The following is a 26,458-nucleotide window of genomic DNA, read 5'->3' on the forward strand; positions in this document are numbered from 1 at the left end:
TGACAGCAGCGATAAATAGCGATAGCTGGCGGAAAGTAAACTTGAACTGTTTTCTGTGAAAACACACATGAACACGCGTGCCACGTCGCGCCAACTGCACGCCAACACACAACACACACACACACACACACACACACACACACACACACACACACACACACACACACACACACACACACACACTCACTGGCACACCCACATAATCAAATGTCGGTCTGTCCCAAACAAGGGAGACGGCGATTAGCCAAAACATCACAACAGCAACAAGTTGCGTGAAGCAATGCATCAAAAACAAAAAATTCAATCTGTCGGCGTGAAACTAGAAGATCAACCCTGAACACGCGAGATCATGCAGTGATCACTGAGACTAGTAAGGATTGGCTAGCCGAAACCCGAAGACCGAGATGTGTCGCGCTAGTCTCCGCGAAGCATGGAAACTTCTGACCGATTTTCGTTTATTTTGAGCAAGTTTTCAACGTAAACTTAACATATCTTTATAATTGTCGATTCAAAAAAAATGAAAGAGAATACAGTGCAATCATTTTGATTTTAATGAGAATGTTTAGAATTTTAATGAACATTTTTTTTCAGCCTCATAACTAAAATGCAATCCTATAGTTCGGACCGAGTCAAAGACTGACAGACAGACAGAAACAGAGACAGCTTGAGACATACACAGACAGACAGAGAATGTCACAAATTTCATGCTTACTTTCAACGCCGATATAGTTATTACACCCCCGGTATAGGGGTGTGTATAGGATTCGGTCGATGTGTTTGTTTGTTTGTGTGTGTGTTTGTGTTCGCATATAGATCTCAAGAATGAACGGACCAATCGTCACCAAACTTGGTGAACAGGTTCTATACATTCCTGAGACGGTCCTTACAAAAATTGGGACCAGTCAAACACACGGTTAGGGAGTTATTGCTGGATTAAGATTCTACAAGGACTTATAGAGGGACATATTAATGGTCAAAGGGAAATAACCTTCTCAGTTGGTGGCAGTGAGAATGGTTATTTCCCTTTGACCAACGGGGGTGTTTTTCCTACCTCGGAGGAATTTCTTGTTTTGCTAAAACTTGTGTTTGTTTGTTTGTTTGTAAATTAAAAAAAAACATGTATCGTGAAGGAACAATGTCAACAGTGATGCAAAACTTCCATGCAGACAATTTTCACATGTTACACAAGAGCACGACTAATTAATGTCGACAGTAATGAATCAAAAAACAAGAAAGGTAAGTTGTTGGAACGTTTGTTATTGACAAAACAATACGTTGCAGTCCCAAATATATCGACCCAACGGTCTTTAGGCCAAAAAAAATAATAGGTGTGGTTACGGTAACATAGCCAAAAAAAATAGGGTAGGTAGGTAGGCAATCACTTTTTTTTTTGTTTTTACTTTTTTTTCTAATGTGTACAAATTAAACCTACTTGACAGGGAAATAAGTGTGCGACTCGGGCGCTTTCGCTTTCATTGCGTTTTCTGCACTCGTTTACTTGGGTTTTTTTTGTATTTTTTTGACAAATGTAATAAAAAGTTATAGGGTCGGCCCCAAAAAATAGGGTAGGTCGGGTTACCGTAACCACACCTATTTTTTTTTTAGGCCTTACAGTGCACAGACAAACAATGAGTAACATGATGGAATGTTCGGCCGCTTGTTGGAAAGTCCCAAGCGAATGAATATGATATTTTTCATGGTATATTTTTGTCAATAACAAACGTTCCTGACTTCCAACAACTTACTTTTCTTGGTTTTTTTATTCTGAATTTTGGAACGTTGGCAGTCTCTTTGTTTTTGGATTTATTGTATAATGTCGACTATGTTTTTTTACGGAGTGACGTTTAAATAAGGATTTTAAAATAATCATGATCGTTATATCAGTCACACATTAAATAGAAATTTCTCAGAGTTGAAAACTAAATACCTCTTTTCTTCCATAACTCGTTTGAGCCACTGCTTTCAGTCTACAATGCCAAACTTTCAACGGTACGTTATTCCTTATTACACCCCCGGTATAGGGGTGTGTATAGGTTTCGCTCGATGTGTTTGTTTGTTTGGGTGTGTGTTTGTGTTCGCATATAGATCTCAAGAATGAACGGACCGATCGTCACCAAACTTGGTGAACAGGTTCTATACATTCCTGAGACGGTCCTTACAAAAATTGGGACCAGTCAAACACACGGTTAGGGAGTTATTGGTGGATTAAGATTCTACAAGGACTTATAGCGGGACATATTAATGGTCAAAGGGAAATAACCTTCTCAGTTGGTGGCAGTGAGAATGGTTATTTCCCTTTGACCAACGGGGGTGTTTTTCCTACCTCGGAGGAATTTCTTGTTTTTCATAAGAAGTATCTTCCAATCACTTTTTCTTATATACAGTATACAGTTGATTTTTCCTGCTGTGCAACAGGTTTATTTCAACCTGTTTGAACCATATGAATCGTGATCGCTCACAGACATAGAGCGTTTATTTCATCTTATTCCCCCCTCTGCTTCTTTACCTCTGTAAACTTGTAGAGCTAGTTATTTTTCGATAAACACCCAGCAACCAAACAAATAACGACCCAGCAACAGCCTGAATCCTCGATAGCGCAATGGGTTGAGAAGCTGTTCTGCGTCGGTACTACTTTTGCGACTGAAAAGTTCCGAACGCTCTATTGTACGAAGTATACATCTCTGGAGCAAACAATACAAACATACCGCATTTAAATTAACAACTACAGGCTTGAACACATGAATCTCCATATAAAATCCATGAGTTTGGTTGTTTTCTGAATCTAGGTCTGCTGTGCACAAACGTTCATTAAAAGCAAATTCCCAAGGCAAGTAACTCTCATACTTTGTCCAGCGACAAGAGTAGTTCCCCTTTCAAATTTCTTTTCACTCAGTTTCTTCGACAACAGACTGCAATCCGACGGTCGGTTTTCAACAATATTTCATTTAATAAACAGATCACACGCAACCAAATGCACACATCTCATCAATTTAAACAACATAAAGCGGTTTCATACACTATTTTCCCCAGAAAACTGAACTTCATACAGTTTTTAACGTTGGAACACGGGTGCAAAAGTTCGTCTGCTAGTCCCATTTGACGAAAGAACATTATCCTAAGCGATACCAAAACATATACAGAACACACATTATTCCCCCCCCTCTGCTTCTTTCTCTCTGTAAACTTGTAGGGCCAGTTATTTTTCGGTAACTTACTCAACAACCAAAATCACTTACCCAACAACGGGCCTGAATCCTCGATAGCTCATGGGTAGAGACTGTACACATTGTGGATCTACTTTTTGCGACTCAAAAGTTCAGAACACTCTAACGTACAAAATATACATTTCTGGAGCAAACAATACAACCATACCGCATTTAAACCAGCAACTACAGGCTTGAACACATGAATCTCAATATAAAATCCATGAGTTTGGTTGTTTTCTGAATTCAGATCTGCCGTGCACAATCGTTTATCGCTAGCAAGATTCCAAGGAAAAGTAACTCTCATACTTTGTCTAGCGACACGAGTAGTTCCCCTTCCAGATTTCGGCTGCATCGTGACAAGACTGCAATCCGACGGTCAGTTTTCAACAATATTTCATTTTATAAACAGATCACACGCAATCAATTGCAAACATTAATCAACTTGAAGAACATGCAGCGGTTTCATACACTATTTTGCCCCAGAAAACTAAACTTCATACAGTTTTTAGCGTTGGAACACGGGTGTAAAACTTCGTCTGCTAGTCACATTCGAGGAAAGAACATTTCCTGAGCGATACCAAAACATGTACAGAACACACACTATCTGCCTTTACCGCCACAGCAGAGTGACAACATAACTGTGTACTTGATTTTAGTTCAAAACATGGAAACTGACAAGAAGTGTGAACAAATTTGAATGATTTGCACGGAACTATACAACCGCGCATTAATCGATCGCCTGCGCAGGTAGACTGGTTGGGTGAATATGATTTGATCAAACTTTCGCACAAAAACTCCTCTTTTCTTTGAATAACTGAAGAAAGGAGGGATAAAGAGGTTACATACCTCGTCTCAGTGATTATCAAAAATAATGGTCTCAGTTCGCGGTCATGAAAAAGCTCGCTGAAGCTCGCATTTTTCATGATCCGCTAACTTCGACCATTATTTTTGATAATCACTGAGACTCGGCATGTAACCTCTACATATCTGCCTTTGCCGCCACAGCAGAATAACAGCATATCTGTGTACTTGATTTTAGTCCAAAATAGGAAAACTGACAAGAAGTGTTAACAGAATGGAATGATTTGCACGGAACTATACAACCGCGCATTAATCGATCGCCTGCGCAGGTTGACTGGTTGAGTGAATAGGATTCGATCAAACTTTCGCAAAAAAACTCCTCTTTTCTTTGAATAACCGAAGAAAGGAGGAATAAAGAGGTTACACACCTCGTCTCAGTGATTATAAAAAATAATGGTCTCAGTTCGCGGTCATGAAAAAGCTCGCTAAAGCTCGCATTTTTCATGATCCGCTAACTTCGACCATTATTTTTAATAATCACTGAGACTCGGCATGTAACCTCTACTTATTATTTCACTTACACGACGTTTTTAGCGATTCAGAGCTGCTCATGCTCACTGGCAAAAACAATCGTTAACAAAACACACACAAACACACACACACACGCAAGCACACCCTCCCCTCCTCCCCCAACACAAACACAGAAAAAAACGATGACGGAGGACAGTTAATGAACGCTATATATATTACAACGCTATAGCACTGTCTCGTAACTAACGCGATAGTCGGACAGAGTTGCGTCCCTGGAACGGCAGGTAGTTCCGTTTTGTGTTTGCAAAATGGAACCGCATGACAATCCGCCCTTCCGAACTGCTTTACCCGCGTAGTTTGAACAGCAGACACAGTAAGGTTTCCCTCCACCACTAATCTTTTTTCTCTCGTTCAGCCATTTTGGACGTAAACAAAACAAAACCGGAACTCCCCGCCGACAGCGCAGCGGGCTATGTCACTTTCGTTACTCCGGAGTAAAAAAATTCGTACGAAAATTTTACTCCCTTTACGAAAAAACTACTCCCCCAAAACACGAGAAAATAACTTCCAACGACAGGTGTGTTCTGAGTCAACATTTCGGTCAAAAATGTTACTCGCCTGACGAATAAATAACGAATACATTCTAACACGAGCAATTTACTGCCCACGCCAGGTGTACGCAAACTTTTACTCTCTGTCCTCTGTTAGTCTTGGGGGTGGAAGGGGTGGATGGAGGGAGGGTAGAGCGACATTTGTTTGCGCGAGATCACATATTGGCATTCGCCCGCATCCCATTTTCGCGTACGAGATTTTTACTGGAAGTAAAAATTTGGGGAGTCAAAATTTCGTGGAGGGAGTTATTTTTTCGTACCTTGGGGAGTTCTTTTCTCGTACGAAAGGTGTAATCGGAGTAAGAATTTCGTACGAAATTTTTACTCTGGAGTACATTTTTCGTGGAGTCAAAATTTCGTGTTACACTGGCTGGCAACTAATCAAATTCTCCAACACACAAAGCAGTATGTATTGCCACAAAACGTGAATGTTGCTAAGATTTAAATTAAAACTTGCTGAAATGTCAATAAAAGTTTCGGCAAATTACGAAAGTTTAAGGCAACCCTGTAGTTCTGTCTGTATGGGTCTCTCCCCCCGCCCCCCCCCTACCCCCCCCCCCCCCCCCGCCCCTCGCATTTCGAGTTATTCGGAATCTGTATGGAATGATTCAATACACAATTTTTTTTATTTTGAAACCGGATGTGACCTACATCATGACGTGCATCTCTCTCTTCTTTCAAAGAATGTGACCTAACCATTGAATTGTATATTATATATAGAGACTATAAATATCTGTATTGATCTGGCGTGTTGCCTTTATTGTCTCTCTGTCACATTCCTTCGTGACGAGGTTTAATTATCTTTTCTTTGATCTCGGTTAATTAGGTGATCACATCCGGTTGCTTGAATGATTTTATCGATGATGTAGCAGCGTTTCGTGTCGGGCAGATTTTTCTCGTTTCTTTGGCCCTACAAGTCAATGCCTATTAATTAATTAGGTTAGTATCTGTTTTGAAGTCAATTTCAACACTTCCTTCAGTCGCGGTTTTTTTTAACAAAAGTTAGGTTTTTAATCTTGGTTTTAACTTTTACATGTACAGTAAACGTTAATGATGTAAGTATAAGAAGGGAGCATCTCGTTACTCCCCCGTATCGTTACTCCCCCGGCTCGTTACTCCCCCGTATCGTACTCCCCCGGCTCGTTACTCCCCCGGCTCGTTACTCCCCCGTGCCTTTTTATTACACTTAAGTAATGCAGTTATTACTTAATTGAATTTTCAAGAGAGAGAGAGGGAGAGAGAGAGAGAGAGAGAGAGAGAGAGAGCGAGATCGGGAGAGAGAGAGAGAGAGAGAGAGAGAGAGAGAGAGAGAGAGAGAGAGAGAGAGAGAGAGAGAGAGAGAGAGAGAGCATGTTTAAAGAACTTACAACTGTCAGATCTGCCTGTACATTCGTGAACAGTACATCTTTGAAAAAAAGTATATATTTTAAGCAGAAGAGATACGGGGGAGTAACGAGATGCTCAGCTCGTTACTCCCCTGTATCGCTACTCCCCAGGCTCGATACTCCCCCGGCTCGTTACTCCCCCGTATCGCTACTCCCCCGGCTCGTTACGTCCCCGTACACAGAAAATGACTGGATAACCCTGTGATAGTAAGTTAGCATGAAATATTGTTTTTCCGGAGAAATTGTCTAGATAAACAAATAAAGAAACAAACAAAACAGCTGGACAGGGGGGGGGGGGGGGACAATATCTCATGCCAACTTACTATCACAGGGTTATCCAGTCATTTTCTGTGTACGGGGGAGTAACGAGCCGGGGGAGTAACGAGCCGGGGGAGTATCGAGCCGGGGGAGTAGCGATACCGGGGAGTAACGAGCTGATCCCGTATAAGAACAGGACTAAACAGCGAACCCTTGATCTCAGTTCGCACTAGCCTTTTTCTAAAGAGGTATCTCTTCGCAAATCTGAGTCTGGGACAGGCTGATCTTTCTTAACCCAGTGTGGGATTTTTAGTGGGGCGACCACCCCCAACCCAGCGCGTCCCCGGGTGGCGGATAGGGGAACGGTCTTCAGATATGGAGATCAGCCGCTTGCGGCCGCGGACCAAACTGGCTCCGGGTGGGATCCCGGCAAATCCTCCCCCCTGTGCTCTCAGGGTAGGACGTACGGGCCATGAGCTAAGGGTGAGGTAACCCCGACAGAAAACCCCGAATGCTGAAGACGGAGGACCCGGGCCGCACGGCGCATTCTAACAAACCACGGGTACACGCACTTACGCAAATGATGACACAATCAACCAGCACAGATGGAAATGGCGCTCGCCCATTGAGGACCCCCCAGGGTGGAGCAGCGTCGGGTCCCATGCCTCAAAGGGACCCAGCCCCAACTACTGGAGGTCCCTCCCGTCCGTCTTGTCACGCCAGGGGACGCGGGAGGAAAGTGACTGGCACCACCACAACCAGGAAGAAACCCAGTCAGCAGCGACCTTTTCAGGTCATGCACTGGAACGCAGAAAGTATCCTGAACAAGAAGACAGAGTTGGAGCATATCCTGCATGAGAAGAACATCAACATCTGCTGTATTCAGGAGACGCACCTGACACCCCAAAAGTCCTTCAAAGTGAGAGGCTACCAATGCCTTAGGACCGACAGAACAGACCGAAGCAAAGGAGGAATCCTGACCCTCATCAGGAACAACATCAATGCCTGTTTGATAGAAACGCACATGGAGGACTCCGAATATCAGGTGATTCGAATCCAGACGAAGACATCAGAATTCCATCTTGTCAACTTCTACTGCCCCAATGATAGACACCTCGCCCTTGACACGATCCCCTCAAAGGCCTCCAACTTCATCGTGGTGGGTGACTTCAACAGTCATTCACAGAGTTGGGGATATGACCACCTGGATCGGAGAGGAAAAGAGGTGGAGAACTGGCAGGACGACAAAGGTCTCATCCTTTTGAACAGTCCCTTTGACTGCCCTACATTCTACTCCAGAAGATGGCACACTACATCAACTCCTGACCTAGCCTTCTGCACGGAAGACATGCACCAGCTAACCAGCAGAGAGGTCGGAAAACAGCTAGGTGGAAGTGACCATCGGCCAGTCTTTTTGACCCTGGGCATGGAGTCCTGCACTGAAGCTTCCTTCCCACGGTGGAACTACAAAAGAGCGAACTGGTTCCTCTTTAGACACCGCACCAGCGAACTCACCAAAGACATCAGAGTCGAGGGTCGAGACATCAACATGGTGGCGAAGGACTTCAACATGAGCATCCTCAGAGCAGCGCGTGAGTCCATTCCCAGGGGTGCCAGGAGAGACTATAAGCCCTACTGGAGCAATGAATTGCAGGAACTGGATGATGATCTGGCAGACGCCAGAAGGGAAGCAGAAGTCAACCCGTCACAAAACAACAACATCCGCCTCCAGGAAGCCAAAGCCAAATTTCTCAAAAAGAAGCTACAGGCAAGACGGAGAAGCTGGCAAGAGAAAACAAGCTCTCTGAACCTTGAGAAGGATGGCAGAAAGCTCTGGAGGCTCACCAAGCAGTTGAATGATGAGAACACCAGCAGAGGAAAGATCACATTAGAAGAGAACGAGAAGGTGCTAACTGGAAAGCATGCTGCCAACCAATTTGCTGAAAGCTATGCAGCTGAGAGCAACCTCCATGTTAGCCCCGAGAAACAGAGAGAAGCAAGAAGAGAGAAAAGAGAGAGACCTGCCAGACAGTCGACAGTGGACGCCATGAGTCAACCACTCACACTCCACGAGCTGCACTCAGCTCTGAAAAAGTCAAAGGCGAAGAAGTCCCCTGGCCCAGACGGCATCACCAACGAGATGCTAACCCACCTTGGTAGTGCAGCAGAGAACAAGCTACTCGAGGTCTTCAACAGCAGCTGGCAAGAAGGATCGCTACCACAACTCTGGCGAGAAGCGATCATGATCCCCATCTTAAAAAAAGGGAAGGATCCAAAGAAGGCCACCAGCTATCGCCCAATCAGCCTCACCAGCTGTGTTGTGAAGACCCTGGAGAGAATTGTGAACGAGCGCCTCAGGTGGTACCTGGAATCCAGGAACCTCCTCGCCCCTGAACAAGCTGGATTCCGACAGTTCCGCAGCACTGAAGATCAGGTCACTTACCTGGCGCAAGAAGTTGAAGATGCCTTTCAGGAACAGAAGCTGGTCTTCGTCACCTGGATAGATCTTCAGAAGGCCTTTGACAAGGTCTGGAAAGATGGACTCCTTGTAAAACTGCTGAGGAAAGGCGTGTCCAGCAACATGTACCAGTGGATTCGCTCTTACCTCTATAACCGCAGGGCAAGAGTTAACGTCGACCAGACCAAAGGCAAGAAGTTCCTCCTTCGTCATGGCGTCCCTCAGGGCGGAGTCCTCTCCCCCACACTCTTCCTTCTCTTCATCGACGATCTGGTGTCTGAGATGCCCAAGAGGATCAAAGCTGCTCTCTACGCAGACGACCTTGTGATCTGGTGCAAGGAGGAGCACGCAAGTACTGCCACCTACAGAATGCAGCAAGCGGCAGATAGGCTGAACGCATGGGCAGAAGATTGGTGCGTCTCCATCAACAAGGAGAAATCCTCCACCACCCTATTCACACTGTCGCCAAAGCAGAAAGCCGGAACCATTAGGCTTGGTGGAACTCCTCTGAGAGAGGATGAAGAAGCAACGTACCTTGGTGTCACCTTTGATAGACGGCAGACCTGGAAACCACACATTGCACAGGCAGAGACGAAGGCCCGGCGCAAGCTAGCCATACTCAGGAAGCTGGCAGGTACCACCTGGGGAGCGAACGAGAAGATACTGAAGACAGTATACCAGGGAACAATCAGACCCCACCTCGAGTACGGCTCCACAGCGTGGTCAACCTCAGCTAAGACAAACTTGCAGACCCTTGACCGTGTGCAAAACCAGGCCCTCCGACTCATCACTGGTGCAATGAAATCCACGCCCATCAAGGAAATGGAGAAGCTTACCACCATCCAACCCCTCTGTCAGAGAAGAGAAGCCAAGACTATGGTACAGGCCGAGAAGCTCAAGTGCCTACCCGACCACCCCATGAAGCACAGACTGAGCAACCTCACCAAGAACCGGCTCAAACGGAGCAGTTTTGTACACGAGAGCAAGAGACTTTCTCGACAGTACAGGGAAGTCCTCCCACAGAACACTCTACCTCTGACTCAAGAAGAAGAGGAAACCCCCAAGGCAACAGAGAAACCAGGCATCCAGATCTGCACCAGTGTTCCACATGTTACCTCAGGAGAAGATCAGAATGACACAGCTCGACAGGCACTCACCTTAGCCCTGATCGACGAACAGTACCCAAAAGAGGCGTGGATCCATGTATACACCGATGGATCAGCAACTAACGCCGTGCTCAATGGAGGTGCAGGCATTCTCATCCAGTTCCCTGGGGGACATACAGAGCTCTACATCCAGCGTTGCCACTGGCAAACACTGCACAAACTATAAAGCAGAAGCAGAAGCTCTCATGCAGGCCGCCTCCTTGGTTCAGGACTCCGCAGACCCTTGCTACCAAGTTGTCTTCCTCTCGGACGCCCTTTCAGTCCTTCAGGCCCTAGAGAACGACAAACTCCCACAGCTGGCCAAAGCATTACAGATGGTCAGACAAACCAGAAGAGTTGTCCTCCAGTGGATACCAGCACACTGTGGGATACCAGGAAATGAAAGGGCAGATGAGCTGGCGAAAGAAGGAGCCGTGGAAGACCAACCTGAAAACAGTGTCAGCTTTAGTGAGCAGAAGACAATCATCAAGGCATTGATGAGGCCAAGGACAAACAGAGATGACTACCACACAATGTCCAGAGAGCAGCAAGTCAACCTCATCAGGCTGCGTACTGGCCACAACAGGCTCAATGCTCACATGAACCGAAAGTTCAAGCTGGCGCCATCACCAACCTGTGCCTGCGGTCAAGAAGACCAAACAGCGGAACACATCTTACAGCGATGTCCCTTACTAGATGAGGAACGAAAAGAAGTGTGGCCGTCACCAACTCCCTTGCAGACCAAACTATACGGCAGTCGACAGGAGTTGGAGAAAACGACAACATTTATCACCAGTGCTGGACTGATTGTGTAACCTCTGCGAACGCCAAGAAGAAGAAGAAGAAGCAAATCTGAGTCCATGATCTCACAAAACCGGTATCTTTAAAATACTAATTTTAACTATCCAGTCACATTATAACGATAATTACGTGAAAAAATTGTGAAAGGAAATATTGATCAGTGGGCATGTCCGATTGCCGATTTCATTTCCGGTATTTTCAGATTTTTACAAATAAAACCCCGAAAATGTCCGTTGTATCCCTGTAAATATACCGAACCGGATATGCACATCTGTCTTCACTAAATCAAATGTATTCATCCTGACGCCCACAAATCAGGGTAAGATACGGAAGAAAAAAATTCATTTACTTTCTTAAGACGTCTGCTGTTCCACTGTGTTTGTAAATCATCAGACAAAGTCCCTGCTAACCGTCACATTCACGTGTTTGTGACCACTCTTCTGCGAGTTAAGCCATCAAAGTTGTCAAAGTCCTATTTCGATCCACTGGTCCCCGTAGGAACACTAATCTAGCCTTTTTACAATAAGCATAAACTAAAAACCGAGAACTTTTAAAACTGTGTTCAGAGACCATTCTCCTGTCAAAACTCTGTAAAACTCTCTGACACTACACAACTATCTGGTTTAAACAGTGTTTATTCAACAATTCATAGGTAATTTAACATAATACATGTTAAAGATCAACAACAAGCTCAAGCTTATGGTGGTGACCCTAACAGGAGAATTTAACATTCGGATTACAATATCTTGCGACAAGACTTTGACAACTACTTTTTTAAACCAAAACAAACAAGAAACAAACAAAATATGCAAACATAAATATAAACTATACATATTTGACAAAAAGCAAAGGTATCATGGAGACAGGACACGACAATAGAATGGACAAAGAATATAAAAGGGAAAGAGGGAGAGGAAGGGAGAGAGAGAGAGAGGGGGAGTACATAAGTATACATCACAATTGCATATACCATTAACAATCGTAATAACTTCATAATTAAATTTAGACTTAAATTATCTATAATGAGTGGGGCATATTGCACTCAAATTCGTTTTGCCCCAAGTCGGCCAGTTGAAATAATATATTCCTGGACCTTATCAAAAACAAATTCATTTAATTCCTTTGACAAACTTGCATCACCAAATAAGAGTGTTGATAGCGTAATACGATCAGTGGGGAGGGTACTTATTGTTCTGGTTCGGTCTCTATCGTATTGAGGGCAATCTAAAAGAAAATGTCTTCCGATGCGTGGCCACAGGCACACGCTGGATTATTATTCAAATGCCTGTCGACTTGGTGCTTGTTTAAATCAGTCATGCCTAACCTTAATTTACTGTGAATCACTTGGACGTGTCGTTCTCCAATATAAAAATACGGTGGAACAACTGGATCGTTAATAATTAAATATCTTTTAAACTGGCTTATGGATTCACTGAGTTTGATTTCATCAGGCAAGGCATTCCAGATGTGTTGTTGATGGGAAAAAACGATGATTTATACAATTCTGTTTTATACGATGGAATCTTGCGTTCTAATGGGCGTCTCCCGTGATACGGATTTTCTGCAGATAGAAGAGGTGGAAGTTCAGCACTTAAGTATGGTGGAACTTTGTTATGAACAATTTTATGAAATAATATTAATTTCTGGCGTTTGCGTCGTTCAGAGAGTGTAGTAAAACCAGATTCTTGATATAATTTTTGGTGACTTGTTCCTCGAACTGTTCCAATAATAATTCGTATTGCCTCTAAGTGAAGACCTAATTCATCTGCCAATCCGGTGGTGCAATTATCCCATAAAAATTCCGCTCTTCAAACGTCATAAATTATACCTGTCAATAAAAAAAACACAAGCTGTGTCCATTTCCACTATAGTGCATAAATGTAATGATAAAATCAATAACGCTAAAAAGACAGACAGCAGGGTATCACTGTTGAATGCGTCTTTTTACATTTAGTCAAGTTTTGACTAAATGTTTTAACGCAGAGGGGGGAATCGAGACGAGGGTCATGGTGTATGTGTGTGTGTGTGTCTGTGTGTGTGTGTGTGTAGAGCGGTTCAGACTAAACTACTGGACTTTAGTTTATGAAATTTGACATGAGAGTTCCTGGGTATGGTATCCTCACACATTTTTTTCATTTTTTTGATAAATGTCTTTGATGACGTCATATCCGGCTTTTCGTGAAAGTTGAGGCGGCACTGTCACGCCCTCATTTTTCAACCAAATTGGTTGAAATTTTGGTCAAGTAATCTTCGACGAAGCCCGGACTTCGGTATTGCATTTCAGCTTGGTGGCTTAAAAATTAATTAATGACTTTGGTCATTAAAAATCTGAAAATTGTAAAAAAAATATTTTTTTTATAAAACGATACAAATTTACGTTCATCTTATTCTCCATCATTTGCTGATTCCAAAAACATATAAATATGTTATATTGGGATTATCAACAAGCTCTGAAAATTAAATATATAAACATTATTATCAACTTTTTTTTTTCGAAATCAATTTAAAAACACTTTCATCTTATTCCTTGTCGGTTCCTGATTCCAAAAACATATAGATATGATATGTTTGGATTAAAAACACGCTCAGAAAGTTAAAACGAAGAGAGGTACAGAAAAGCGTGCTATCCTTCTCAGCGCAACTGCTACCCCGCTCTTCTTGTCAATTCCACTGGCACTGCCTTTGCCACGGGCGGTGGAGTGACGATGCTACGAGTATACGGGCTTGATGCGTTGCGTTGCGTTCAGTTTCATTCTGTGAGTTCGACAGCTACTTGACTAAATGTTGTATTTTCGCCTTACGCGACTTGTTTCATCGTACGTACGTACATGCATGTATTTATGTACAGGGTGTGGCAAGTTGTTTGATGTATAATTGAAAATTAATCACAATAAGAAAACGGCTGGCTTATAGCTGCAGCTTCAAACCAACAAAACAAATAGGGCCCGGAAGATCCGATAACACTTTTCTACTTCAATGAAAAAACAGTTGTCAAGTCGGTGTCTGTATAAAAGCGATATGAGATATAATTATATTATAATGTAAACACTTTCGTGACATTATACATGTGTGTGTGTGTGTGTGTGTGTGTGTGTGTGTGTGTGTGTGTGTGTGTGTGTGTGTGTGTAGATGTGTTTGTGCGTCTGCTGTCTGTGTGTTTGTTTTGGGGGGGTGTCTGTCGGTGTGTCTATAGTATGCTGCGTACGTGTGTCCCCGACAATGATCACACTGTGTACGCGGTGCCATTACTGGGGGGGGGGGGGGCAATGTGTGTATGTATGTCTGTCTGTTCGCTGTGTTTGTGTGTCTGTCTACCACGTGCTTGCCTTACAGTCAACGCATTATTTGCTTTAACCACCACCACCACCGCTCCTCCGAATCTCTACTTCCCTTTTGGACAGAAACGCCGAACGCATGTCTCAGTCACGATTTTACGCGGACACTGAAAAAGTAAATCATAGTCTCGATCCCTTCAAGTGCACGAAAGTCACGTGTAGTCAGCCCTGACAAGGCTGTGACACAACACGCCAGCAGAGGTTTCTAACGCCGCGGCGTGAAGTGTACCGCGGTGACAATAAAATAATAAATGGCTGCACTGACAGCTGACTGCCGTGTTCATGTTTTCAGGGATCGATCCGGCATGGATTGTGTCCTCAATGGGGAAAATAAAACGACCGCTGCGGTACTGGCCCTCCGCATAACAGTCGATTACGGCTCCCTCCCTCCACCACGCAACAGGAGCACGGTCCGTCGGCTTCGGACCCCAAACCCCATAGCTTCGTGAACTCCCCTGACACTGTTGACACTATCTCTGACATTCATCACAACCCCAAAAAAAGCCCTCCGTGACGTAATGAAGCAAGACCAGGCCCGCGTGTGTCTTACAGTGTCAGTGGTTATGATACAACGGCCGACCGACTGACATGCCTGCCCTCACACCAGTAACAAGCTTTCCCGCTGCGTTATGACATGCGAGTAAGGCAGTGCTAAAAATACCGCCCCGCGACCCGTACCGAGTACACAGAGTGTGTTGGAGTAGGAGTGTGCGTGTCCGCGTTCTCGAGTCTGATTGCGGCTGATCGATGGCGCTTAACTCGGGAACGGTGGGGACGATCGTCACACAACACGCAGACAGAAATGATGAAAGATTGGTCTTACCTGTCGAAGAGGTCGCCAGTGTTCCGGAGAAGTAATTCCAACCAGATGTCTTGGAGATTCACACGATCTTTCCTGATTCCAGCTACCTTTCAAGCGCTGACCGCCATTGGAAATCGGCTCTCCTTTCACAGCTGTATGTTACCACACAACGCAGTCAAACTTGAATGACGGGGAGGCCACCGCTCATTCACACATTCACCAACTTGTAAGTGGAATATCAGGCAAGCAGAAGACCACGGAAAGGAAAAACAAAAGCCGTACACATTGTGTTTCGGATATCGCCACACTTCGATGTAGCGGCAACATGTAGGTCGCCTTTGATTGGCTGGCGGGGAAAGGTCGAGGTCATTTGTGTTGACTGTGTCGGGGTCAAAGCGAGGAAGCACATGGCGGGGTGAAACTCGTAGCCTAGTGCGACATTTTCTGTGTGTCACTCTCTCGCAGGCTCCGCTTACTTACCACCTGTGTGTGAGGGAAATGACCGAGCCGTTACTGTTTAGTCAGAGGAGCTGAAGGGTTTCTGGAAGGAATCAGCAGCAGTAAAAGCGAAAGCAGACTGCCGGCAGTGCAGAAACTGTGTGGCGTAAAAGAGACTCGGCTAACTCTCGGCTGTTCTAATCGATCGCGGCTTGGCTACTTTCTTTTTGGCGGCAGACGGTGTCACCTCTCTCTCTCTCTCTCTCTCTCTCTCTCTCTCTCTCTCTCTCTCTCTCTCTCTCTCTGTGTCTCTCTCTCTCTCTCTCTCTCTCTCTCTCTGTCTCTCTCTCTCTCTCTCTCTCTCTCTCTCTCTCTCTCTCTCTCTCTCTCTCTCTCTCTCTCTCTCTCTCTCTCTCTCTCTCTCACTTCTGTATGCGTGTGAATGATGACCTTTCTGTCTTTCTTTGTTTTCTCTCTCGGTATATGCAGGTACTTTGACTTTGAGACAGTGGAAATATACAAGGCTGGATCGATGTATTTATGTGTCGGATTTTAACTAGACGTGTATCGTGTATGACATAAATAAGATTTTATTTTGCGATTAAGCGAGTAAAAATGGCATCATTACTTTCTTTCTTTCTTTCTTTTTACATTTAGTCAAGTTTTGACTAAATATTTTAACATCGAGGGGGAATCGAAACGAGGGTCGTGGTGTATGTGTGTCTGTCTGTCTGTCTGTGCGTGTGTGTGTGTGTAGAGCGATTCAGACTAAACTACTGGACCGATCTTTATGAAATTTGACATGAGAGTTCCTGGGTATGAAATCCCCGAACGTTTTTCTCATTTTTTTGATAAATGTCTTTGATGACGTCATATCCGGCTTTTCGTGAAAGTTGAGGCGGCACTGTCACGCCCTCATTTTTCAACCAAATTGGTTGAAATTTTGGTCAAGTAATCTTCGACGAAGCCCGGACTTCGGTATTGCATTTCAGCTTGGTGGCTTAAAAATTAATTAATGACTTTGGTCATTAAAAATCTGAAAATTGTAAAAAAAAATAAAAATTTATAAAACGATCCAAATTTACGTTTATCTTATTCTCCATCATTTGCTGATTCCAAAAACATATAAATATGTTATATTCGGATTAAAAACAAGCTCTGAAAATTAAATATATAAAAATTATTATCAAAATTAAATTGTCGAAATCAATTTAAAAACACTTTCATCTTATTCCTTGTCGGTTCCTGATTCCAAAAACATATAGATATGATATGTTTGGATTAAAAACACGCTCAGAAAGTTAAAACAAAGAGAGGTACAGAAAAGCGTGCTATCCTTCTTAGCGCAACTACTACCCCGCTCTTCTTGTCAATTTCACTGCCTTTGGCTTCCATGAGCGGTGGACTGACGATGCTACGAGTATACGGTCTTGCTGAAAAATGGCAGCTACTTGACTAAATATTGTATTTTCGCCTTACGCGACTTGTTTTCTTTTTACATTTAGTCAAGTTTTGATTTTTCTTTCTTTTTTCTTTTTTCTTTCTTTCTTTCATTGTTTCTTTCCATCGTTATATAATAACTTTGAACTAAATGTGAGAAAAACTAAGCTTTCTTTTTAAAAAAAAAATCAGTCCAAGTACCTGTGCCTGAACGAAATTCAACAAGCAAAATGTTGACAATGGATAAAGGAGGCGGGGGGAAAGTTCTGCAATCCGTGGTTCCAGAAAGTCTGGCATCAGGGGCGGACGACTCAATCAGCTTCCAATTAGCGGCCAGGGGAAGTTGGCCCTCTGGTGAAAGACGTGACACAGCAATACTTACCTCCCTTTACTGCGGTAACTCTTTGGATATCAAGTATTTTTCTCTCCCCTTCCTTCAAGTCTTAGGTTAGACTCCTCAGACTTCGTCCAAGTCGTTTTTATAGGCCACAAGAACTGGGTGGAGAGAGAAAGGAATGCATAGGGGGGGTGGGGGGCTGTTGCTCGTTGGAGGGAGGTGTGTGTGGGTGGGTGAATAGGGATGTGTGTGTATCTGTCTGTGTGTGTGTGTATCTGTCTGTCTGTGTGTGTGTGGGCGTGTGTGTACGTGTGTGTGTGTGTGTGTGTGTGTGTGTGTGTGTGTGTGATCATCTGTGTGTGTGTGGGGGGGGGGGGGGGCAGAAGGGTTTTTCTTCCTTCATTCTTTCCCTTTCTTCCTTCTTTTTAGCATCCGTCTTTCATTCTTTTTGTTCCCTTTCCTTCTTTCCTACTTTTCTTCCTTCTTTTCCCTTCGTTCCTCCCTGCCTTCCTACGTATACTCCAGACCAATGTCCAGTATCCTGACTGTCCAACACGAGAGCCCCACGACAGCGAACACGATCAAAGATCGTCTTTCTGTCCATTTCTATGTATTTTACCGAATGAAACCTGATTAAGTATTCCGAAGAAACAAAAATGACACCCAGTCAGGACTAACAGTTTGTTGCAATCTGCCAAATGTTTACTTGGAAATACAGTTTAAAACTACAATCCAATCCAATCCAATCCAATCCAATCCAATCCAATCCAACCCATCCCTCCCCACCCCACCCCACCCCACCCCACACCATACAATACAATACAATACAATACAATACAATACAATACAATACAATACAATACAATACAATAATACTTTATTATCTCAATATGAGAAATGAATTGTACAGTACTAGCTTGCTTTAATTAGTTAGGTCGCTTCTGCTTACCACGACACACAGACGGGTTTCTGTGAGACAAAAAGGTATTCAGTTTTTATTTATTGTTTGATTATTATTATTATTATTGTGATTGAAGAAAATGTTGGTCTGGAAAATGGTCATTGGGAGCTCTGTCGGGTTTATTATTCAGTTGAAAGAATGTGTGCCTGTCTGTGTGGAGAATGGGTTGGGGTTTCCCATTTTGCCTGGCATCCATGTTTGTTGGCAGGTGGGTGAAGGGGGAGTGCGGGGCGAGGTCGGAAAGAACCGTTCCTGCAACAACAAGTCGCGTGAAGCGATATAAAAACATTTAGTCAATCTGCAGGCATCAAACTAAAAGATCAACACCCAAAACCAGTCATCGCCGAGACTACCGTTCAGATAGTCTCGGCTAAACTTCCCCGAAGACCGAGACGGGTCACGCTCGTCTCCGCGAAGCATGCAAACATAATACTCGACCTATTTTCTTTAATTCTGAGCGCGTTTTTCAAGTAAACATAACATATCTATATATTTTTGAACTCAGGATTCCCGTCGCGATATAACCTTCGTAGTTGAAAACGACGTTAAACACCAAATAAAGAAAATAAATAACTCAGGATTTCAGGATAAAACGAGGAATACAATGCAATGATTTTTAAATCTGTAAGTGAAAAATCGTTTATAATGACAACTTTAATGAGCAAAGTAATTACATAATTTTTAAGATTCTGAGCTAAAATGCAATACCAAAGTCCGGACTGAGTCAAACATTGCTTGACCAAAATTTGGTAAAAACTAAAAATGAGGGCGTGACTGTACCGCCTCAACAATGACAATAAGTCGGATATGACGTCATCAAAGACATTTTGGGATAAAATGAGAAAACCGTGTGGGGATATTATACCCAGGAACTTTCATGTCAATTTTCATGAAGATCGGTTCAGTAAATGTGTCTGAATCGCTCTACTCACACACACACACACACACACACACACACACACACACACGCACACACACACACAGACACACACGCACGCAAACACACACACACACACACACACACACCATGAACCTCGTCTCGATTCCCCGTCTATGTTAAAACATTTAGTCAAATCTTAGTACGACGGGGGCACACCGGAAATGGATTAAAACTGACGTCACGACAAAAGGCGATTTTTGACCGTTGTATTGGATTACATAACTGCTTGCGGGAAATTGCAAATCATTCTGTCAAAACTGTCGTGTGACTCAAATGCAGCAAGCTTTCCCATTTATTAGCAACTCTCTTTTTTTCTGGCTCTTTCCGCATCTTTCTCTCTATCTCTGTCTCTCTCCTCCCCCCCCCCCCCCTCCTCTCTCTCTCTCTCTCTCTCTCTCTCTCTCTCTCTCTCTCTCTCTCTCTCTCTCTCTCTCTCTCTCTCAATATCTAACACACCAACCCCCCTCCCCAGTGAACTCAACGGTTGGACACGTAAACGAACACCATTCCTGCATGCAGTCCAATAATTATGTCCAATGTCGCAAGGGTCTGGGTTCGGCCGAACAATGTGTGTCAAGATTAATATTAACTGATGTATTTACCATGGCATGCAATGCATTATGTAAATACAATGCTGCACGACATGGTAATGGAATGTCACTTGTAATCAAACTGTCTCAGCAGACAAGCGGGAGAGGGTAAAGGTGGGTCAAACTGACTCTAAGAATAAAAATTGTGTGAGGTCTCATTCTGCCTAAACTTTGTTTTTAGCCTTGCGACCACATTTATTTTACGAAGAGTTGTGTGTCGAGAGAAAGAGAGAGAACAACAAGTCGCGTAAGGCGAAAATACAACATTTAGTCAAGTAGCTGTCGAACTCACAGAATGAAACTGAACGCAATGCCATTTTTCAGCAAGACCGTATACTCGTAGCATCGTCAGTCCACCGCTCATGGCAAAGGCAGTGAAATTGACAAGAAGAGCGGGGTAGTAGTTGCGCTAAGAAGGATAGCACGCTTTTCTGTACCTCTCTTTGTTTTAACTTTCTGAGCGTGTTTTTAATCCAAACATATCATATCTATATGTTTTTGGAATCAGGAACCGACAAGGAATAAGATGAAAGTGTTTTTAAATTGATTTCGACAATTTAATTTTGATAATAATTTTTATATATTTAATTTTCAGAGCTTGTTTTTAATCCAAATATAACATATTTATATGTTTTTGGAATCAGCAAATGATGGAAAATAAGATGAACGTAAATTTGGATCGTTTTATAAATTTTTATTTTTTTTTACAATTTTCCGATTTTTAATGACCAAAGTCATTAATTAATTTTTAAGCCACCAAGCTGAAATGCAATACCGAAGTCCGGGCTTCGTCGAAGATTACTTGACCAAAATTTCAACCAATTTGGTTGAAAAATGAGGGCGTGACAGTGCCGCCTCAACTTTCACGAAAAGCCGGATATGACGTCATCAAAGACATTTATCAAAAAAATGAAAAAAACGTTCGGGGATTTCATACCCAGGAACTCTCATGTCAAATTTCATAAAGATCGGTCCAGTAGTTTAGTCTGAATCGCTCTACACACACACACACACACACAGACAGACAGACACACACACGCACATACACCACGACCCTCGTCTCGATTCCCCCCTCTACGTTAAAACATTTAGTCAAAACTTGACTAAATATAAAAAGGCGAGTGGTGAAGTGGTAGCAAAAAGAAGGCTTGTGTATGAGTGTGTGTGTGTGTGTGTGTGTGTGTGTGTGTACGGTGTGTGTGTGTGTGTGTGCGTGTGTGTGTGTGTGCGTGCGTGCGCGCGTGTGTGTGTGTGTATGTGCGTGTGTGTGTGTGCGTGCATGCGTGTGTGTGTTTGTTTGTGTGCGTGTGTGTGTGTGTGTGTGTGTGTGACAGACAAGGAGAGAGAGAGATGGGGGGGGGGGGGGGGGGCAGAGACAGAGGGAGACAGATAGAGCGAGCGCTATTCAGTGCTGAAAGACAGTCTGACAGACTGGCAGCACAAACACACGCAAATAGACACACAGACACGCGCACTGACGCACACACGCTCGCACACACAGAGGTTACCACAGACAAAACGCAGGTGACTTAGACAAACTCCTGCAAAAGGTGTGTGACGTCAGATGTAGGTGTAACTAGTGACGGCTGATGTACACTGGTCAACAACAAAGGGTCACTGCTTGTCCATCTGAACACCCTTCTGTTTTGTTTCCAGTCCTCCTATTAACCACTGTCCGAAGGGCGAACCATACCATCTCTGTCTCCCTTTCCCTCTGTCTCCACCTCTCTCTTTCTTCTCTCTGTCCTCTCTCTGTGTCTCTCAGTCTCTGTCTCCTGTCTCCCTCTCCTTGCCTCTGCTTAACTTTCTGTCTCTTTTCCTCTCTCTCTCTCTCAGACTCTTCCAGACTCTCTCACTCTCTCTCTTTCTTTCTGTCTCCTGTCTCCCTCTCCACCTCTCTCTCTCCCTCTCTCTCTCCCTCCATCTCTCTCTCTCTCTCTCTCTCTCTCCTCTCTCTCTCTCTCCCTCAGTCTCTCTCTCTCTCCTTTCCCTATCCACGCCCCTCTCATTTCACCCCCCCCCCCCCCCCCCCCCCTTTATCTCAGTCTTTCCCTACTTAGTGTCTTGTAGTCGCGATTTGTGTGCCCGATCCGTACAAATAATCGACAGCCTAGTGAGACTCGGAAGACCGAAAACGCGAGTGGCTTAATTAATCATCCGAACTTTCACTGCTTCCAATCCCCGCTCCTTTAAAGTCAGCTCCTTGACCGATCGTTAAATATCGGCTGTGTGGCGAGTCTTGGTTTGACCATGAGTGGCTCTATTAATCGTTAATCACTGATCAACGTCGAGTAATGAGCCGAAGAAAACCGATTGTCCTCTTGCTCGCACCTCCGAGTTTACCCCAGCTAAGGCAAAAAAAATAAAATAGGTGTGGTTACGGTAACATAGCCAAAAAAAATAGGGTAGGAAGGTAGGCAATCACTTTTTTTTTTCTAATGTGTACAAATTAAACCTACTTGACAGAGAAATAAGTGTGCGACTCGGGCGATTTTGCTTTCATTATGTTTTCTGCACTCGTTTTTTTGTTGTTTTTGTTTTATTTGTTTTGACAAATGTAATAAAAAGTTATAGGGTCGGCCCCTAAAAATAGGGTAGGTCGGGTTACCGTAACCACACCTATTTTTTTTTTAGGCCTAAGAAACAGACGTATAACGTGACCGATACTGATACGCCTTTGCTGTAACAGGAATACTAGGTTGAGATTTCCATTAATGTGATAGTTGTAGTAATTGGGGGAAAACACCATAATGAAGACTATAACGAGAGACAAAGACCTCCACCAGAAATCGGGTTTCTGAAAATTGAAATCAATTGTACTGCACTGATTCACAAAACTTGATGACATAAATGCAGGGTTGTAAGCAAAACAATCTTCAATGTTGCAAACAAGACATTTGGTCCGTACACAGATCAGTGCCTTAAAAGCTCAAAATATAAACACAAGCATAAGCTTAACTTTTCACCTGCCGACTGTTTTCAGCGGCAATTTTGAAAGAGTATTGTTCGAAAGTGTATTGTTCGACTTGAACGCTGTCACAACTATGTTACAAGGCATTATTGTCAGAATCTTTGAAGCGTATCTTCACCTTACGTTCCTCCTTATTGACCTCTGCTGCCACTGAATTATTATTGCGTGTATTTCAATGTCATCAGAGACTTCAGAATGGGTGACAGACAAAAGTGCAACATGACGATGAAACAAAACTGATGCCAAACAAATCGCAAACTTGTTTAACCCCCTCCCCCTAACCCTTCCGATTAATACCCCCAACCCCCCTACATCCTAAACTCACTCCAACACCTATCCCTACCCTTGCACCCACCCCCTACTCCACCACAATCCTACCCTCCTACCCTACCCACACCTCCATCATCTCACACCCCATCCCCACCCCACGCGCCAAGCGCGCGGCACTCTTCATCCCCCCAAAAAAGAGAAAAAAAGTTAAAGGCGCGGGTTCGAGGTTGTTGAGCGTTACCTCTTTATCAGGCCATTGTGTGGCCGTAATGTGTGTAATTAGGCAGTGTCCCAGCTTGCCGCTTTCCCTAATTTCCCGCCACAAGGCCGCCAGCAGAAAAGAACGGCGACATGCAACGTGCCGCGAGAATCGATTGACGTTATCTGCAGTGCACGCAACGGTTTGGCTTTAAAGCGCTGTTTTCCGCAGAGTGGTTACCACAAGAAGAAGGAATACGCACTAGCGAAAGCAATCGACTCGAAAACTGTGTCTGTGACGCGTACTTTCAAATATTGGACTTTGGGTTAAAGAAGGGTTAAAGGGAGTCTGGTTGGAAATGTATTACCAAATACTTACATAACGTTATATCGATCGTCGTTACCTGCATTTGCACGTGACCGTTAGGCTTTGAAGCGCTATTTTCCGCAGAGTGGTTACCACAAGAAGAATTGAAAGCAAGCAATCGACTCGAAAACTGTGAGGCGTTTCTTTCAAATACTGTATTGGACTTTGGATTGAAGTAGTGTCACGGGAGTCTGGTGGGATTATATTTCCAACTTCTTACATAAAGTTATATCGATTGTCGTTATCTGCTGTGCACGTGACCGTTAGGCTTTAAAAAGTATGACACGTGTTTTCACATGCTCAGATTTAAAGTGGTGCAACATGATTTTTGACAAACGTATTTCCAAATAATATTTAGATTTTAAGTAGTTTATATATGTGTATTGAAAACTTTGTAAATTGTATTAGTTTACTTCGATGTGTCTTATTTGACTTGGCATTATGTGTGTTGAAAACTGTGTAGATTGCATAAGTTTACTTCGATGTGTCTTATTTAACTTGGCATTATGTGTGTTGAAAACTGTGTAGATTGCATAAGTTTACTTCGATGTGTCTTATTTGACTTGGCATTATGTGTGTTGAAAACTGTGTAGATTGCATAAGTTTACTTCGATGTGTCTTATTTGACTTGGCATTATGTGTGTTGAAAACTGTGTAGATTGCATAAGTTTACTTCGATGTGTCTTATTTGACTTGGCATTATGTGTGTTGAAAACTGTGTAGATTGCATAAGTTTACTTCGATGTGTCTTATTTGACTTGGCATTATGTGTGTTGAAAACTGTGTAGATTGCATAAGTTTACTCCGATTTATTCCCCCCTCTGCTTCTTTACCTCTGTAAACTTGTAGAGCTAGTTATTTTTCGATAATGACCCAGCAACCAAACAAATAACGAGCCAGCAACAGCCTGAATCCTCGATAGTGCAATGGGTTGAGAAGCTGTTCTGTTTTGGTACTACTTTTGCGACTGAAAAGTTCCGAACGCTCTATACGTACGAAATATACATCTCTGGAGCAAACAATACAAACATACCGCATTTAAATTAACAACTACAGGCCTGAACACATGAATCTCCATATAAAATCCATGTGTTAGGTTGTTTTCTGAATCTAGATCTGCCGTGCACACACCGTTCATCACAAGCAAATTCCCAAGGCAAGTAACTCATACTCTTGCCGACAAGAGTAGTTCCCCTTCTTTTAACGCAGTTTCTTCGACAACACTGACTGCAATCCGACGGTCAGTTTTCAACAATATTTCATTTTATAAACAGATCAGACGCAACCAAATGCACACATCTCATCAATTTAAACAACATAAAGCGGTTTCATACACTATTTTCCCCAGAAAACTGAACTTCATACAGTAATTAACGTTGGAACACGGGTGCAAAAGTTCGTCTGCTAGTCCCATTTGACAAAAGAACATTATCCTAAACGATACTAAAACAAAAACAGAACACACAATATCTGCTTTTACCGCCACAGCAGAATAACAGCATATCTGTGTACTTGATTTTAGTCTAAAACAGGGAAACTGACAAGAAGTGTTAACAGAATGGAATGATTTGCACGGAACTATACAACCGCGCATTAATCGATCGCCTGCGCAGGTTGACTGGTTGAGTGATTCGGATTCGATCAAACTTTCGCACAAAAACTCCTGTTTTCTTTGAATAACTGAAGAAAGGAGGAATAAAGAGGTTACACACCTCGTCTCAGTGATTATTAAAAATAATGGTCTCAGTTCGCGGTCATGAAAAAGCTCGCTGAAGCTCGCATTTTTCATGATCCGCCAACTTCGACCATTATTTTTAATAATCACTGAGACTCGGCATGTAACCTCTACGTCTATTGCTATTTGATTTTGCATTGTGAGCCCGGTAGCTCAGTTGGTAGAGCACTGGACTTGTGATCGGAAGGTCGCAGGTTCGAATTCGGGCCGGGACGGACACGGGTCAACTTTATGTGCAGACCCAGAGACGGAAGCCATGTCCCACCCCCGTGTCATCACAATGGCACGTAAAAGACCTTGGTCATTCTGCCATAAGTGCAGGTGGCTGAATACACCTAAACACGCAGACACCTGGGTAGCGCGACTCCGTTGCTGCTAGCTTTCCACTGGGAGGAAGCGACCCGAATTTCCCAGCGATGGGACAATAAAGTAATGAAAATGAAAATGAAAAAATGAAAAGGAAATGAATTATGTATCGAAAAGATTTCTGACATAAGAGCATTAATTATCATCTGACATAAGAGCATTAATTATCATCTGACTTAAGAGCATTAATTATCATCTGACATAAGAGCATTAATTATCATCTGACATAAGAGCATTAATTATCATCTGACTTGTTCCGCAGACATTTCGCAGTTGTGTTATGCCCAAAAGAAGAGCTTCTGCAGACGTACAATATCAAATTATTCCAATATCTTGCATTAAAGGTCCTTGTCTACATTTTTATACTGAAATCGCCATTTTACCATTAAAATGCAGAGTCTATTATCTACAAATATCAACAATACACTCCCTTTCGATCACGAAAGACGAAGCCAGTGTAGCCGTTTGAAAATTCATTGTAGTATTCCAGCGTAGTACTCATAGTAGGATAT

This window comes from Littorina saxatilis, linkage group LG12, assembly GCF_037325665.1.
Source record: "Littorina saxatilis isolate snail1 linkage group LG12, US_GU_Lsax_2.0, whole genome shotgun sequence".
NCBI classification, from domain to species: Eukaryota; Metazoa; Mollusca; class Gastropoda; order Littorinimorpha; family Littorinidae; genus Littorina; species Littorina saxatilis.